Raw genomic sequence first — 3218 nt, 5'->3', positions numbered from 1 at the left:
CTCCTCGGGTGCTGTGTTTTGTTTTGTTTTGTTTTTAACCTCCCCTTGGCTTTCTATTGAGTACTGTTACTGCTTAATCTTATGGAGGGTCACTTGTGATTTCACTAACAGGCCCCCTTTTCTATGGTACCATTGTATATGTATGTGTTTTTATCTTCATGCCCCCAAAAGGAGGTAATCTACGTTATCATAATTATTCCCATATTACAGATAGGGAAACTGAAGCTTAAGAACCCTTCTAGAGTGGTGCTTGGGTGGGTCAGTTGGTTGGGTATCCAACTTGATCTCAGCTCAGGTCTTGATCTCAGGGTCATGAGTTCAAGCCCCATGTTGGGCTCTATGCTGGGTCCAGAGCCTACTTGAAAACAAAAACAAAAACAAAAACCCTTCTAGAGATCAGTAGTGATTCCAAAAATATTAGCCTACATCTACCCAACTGCAAAGTCCATGGCTTTATCTATAGTCAAAAAAGTCAGAAACTGGAGTTAAGGGAAGTCAGATGATCTTCAGATTATTAAATTTAGAAAAGATCCACATGACATTCATGTGATTAGACCTCTGAAATAGTAAGCAAACCAATCTCTGAAAACTCTAATTAAGGTCATTGAGGAGTCAAGATTTGCATGAATATATTTAGTTAACCCTAATCATTCTTATTTTGAAAGAGACAGTATGGGGAAAGAAAAAGAGATAGTTAGCTAGGAATAATAAAAAGAAACCCTAAGGGGACTAATTGGTAATGTCCAAAGAAGGAATGACCAGAGCATAGGGTGTTCAGGTCAAATATACAGCCCACGGGGAGGGATACATTAAGTTATTGAAATCTGGTGCCATTACACATGTGAATCACAAAACGGATTCCAATTATTCTGATTCCAGGCTCATCTAAGTACTTTTTATTTTAATTTGGCTTTGCATGTATCATGACAAAAAAACAAAATGGTCAGATGAGGTAAGCATTCTGAGGTAAGCCAGAACTACTGTTACAAATGACTGAAATATAATTGAAATTGTCTCAGAGAAAAAGAGATTAATGGAATCATGGAACCAAAAAAAAAAATCTAAGCAGCTAGAGTAGCTATAAATCTGGGTCAGAAGAAGTCATCAGGACCTGATCTCTCTACTTCTAGGCTCTTCTTTGATCTATATTGGTCTCTCTCAGGCAGCTTTACCCCTGTGGTGGCAAATATGTCCTCTGATAGATGCACTTTATTTTTTTTTATTTTTTATTTTTTTTTAAGATTTTATTTATTTATTTGAGAGAGAGAGAGAATGAGAGAGAGAGAGCACATGAGAGGGGAGAGGGTCAGAGGGAGAAGCAGGCTCCCTGCCGAGCAGGGAGCCCAATGTGGGACTCGATCCAGGGACTCCAGGATCATGACCTGAGCCTAAGGCAGTCGCTCAACCAACTGAACCACCCACGCGCCAGATAGATGCACTTTATATCCCACCCACTAGCATCTGTTTCCTGATAGTTTCGGAAAGTCACAGGGGTGAAGACACATTTGCCTGTCTTTGGTCATGTGTCCAATTATGGAGCGAGGCTTTGGCTTTGGCTTTGTCTCATCTAAAGGACTTTTTAGGAGGTTGAGTTCTCCAAAGGAAAATTGAATTGTTTTTGTAGCTGGCACGTGGGGGAGTAAGAGCACCTGGCTCTGGGGGTCCCAAACAGACCAGGTTTGGCCACTTGCTGCTGACAAAATCTGAAGGCAGAGAAAAGAGCTGTGGTCAAACAAGAGAGGAATTTATTTCAGGGAGGCCAGCCAGGAAGACATCAGACTAAAGTGTCAAGGCTGTCTCCAAAGTGCTGAAAACACTTCCAGGTCTGTATTAAGGAAAATGTGGGACAAACGTGGATGGGTATGAGCAGGTAGGCCAAAGGTCAAATTTGAAGGTCAAATCAATCATTGTCTTAGACTCAATCATGGGTGAGGTCTTGTTGCTCAGGGCATTCCTTATTGCTTGAGGGAGTACTTTTGGTTTACATCATGGGCTATTTTGCCTGAGCCTAGAGACAAGCTGGAAAGAAGAACCCACCTAGAAAGTATGAGGTCAAAATGGAAGCAGCCAAAGTCCTCTTTCATTTTTACCACAACCTGGGTGAAAGTGACAGAGTGTAGGCAAAGACAGCAAGCGTCCCCTACAGCATGACAATTTAATTTTTCATTATAATTAAAAATATTCTGCATTATAAATAGCAGTCTCTATGAGCTTGACTAACATGGTTATATATCTGAAAAATGAAAGTACATTTTACAAGTTGGGTACAGTAATGAACTCCTCTTATACTCCAATTTTCTCAGCTCCACCCCCCACCCCACACTATCTCCTATCATTGTTCCCTCAGTTGAATGCAGTATATCTTGCTTTATGTCCTGTGGCTTCTCTGAGGTAAGGCCTCAGTGAGTTCCCACTCGTCACTTAATGTACATGAACCTGGAACCTGGAAGTTCTTGGACCCTATTCCAGTGTATGTGTACAGTCTCCAAAACCACGCAGCAATTCTTGGGCACTGCAGGGTGTCTCAGTTCAAACCAGTTCTGCCACTATCTACCCAGAGCTGGAATCAGATTCCACAGGTGAAGTGCTCAGTCTCATAAGACCACCCTCCGCTTCAAATGTCAGTTGCAAGCCCACGTTGTTATCTGTGCTTCTGACTGACTGGCTATAAATCAGCACCTACCCCTCAGGTTCCATTAATTTGCTAGAGTAGCTCACAGAATTCAAAAAACATTTTACTTATTAGATCACCATGTAGAGGCCACTTTTAGGCAAACAGGCTTGAGCAATGGAATGTAGAAAGGGCCCACAGCGACCACCTGGCTGAATACACAGGCCCATCAGGTGACCCACCTCAAAATATCCATAGACCCTAACTGACCAATGGGCTACTTACAACCAAGCACAGTTACCAAAAAAGGGAGAATTCTATATGTTGCCATACCTCCTCATCTTTCCCCTTTAAAAATGGCCCCCACCCACTGCCTTGTTGCAGACAGCCTCTCTACTGTCCTGCCTGATGTGAGAAACAAAGGCAGAAGAAAAATTGTTAAATTTCCTTACTACCTAGAGACCACTGACAAGTCCTTGAAACAGGCTGAGTGACATTCCTCTAGGGACTCAACTGCCTTGATGTTAATTAACACTTTGCTAAGGGCAAAAGGCAATCCTAGCCCAACCCCTCCCCTCCCTCAGGATCCTGTAAGTCTACTTTAACA

This window comes from Mirounga angustirostris, unplaced genomic scaffold (genome assembly GCF_029215605.1).
Source record: "Mirounga angustirostris isolate CCGP_5_RB_7025 unplaced genomic scaffold, mMirAng1.0.hap1 SCAF_12, whole genome shotgun sequence".
NCBI classification, from domain to species: domain Eukaryota; kingdom Metazoa; phylum Chordata; class Mammalia; order Carnivora; family Phocidae; genus Mirounga; species Mirounga angustirostris.
Note: the sequence above shows the minus strand (reverse complement) of the source record.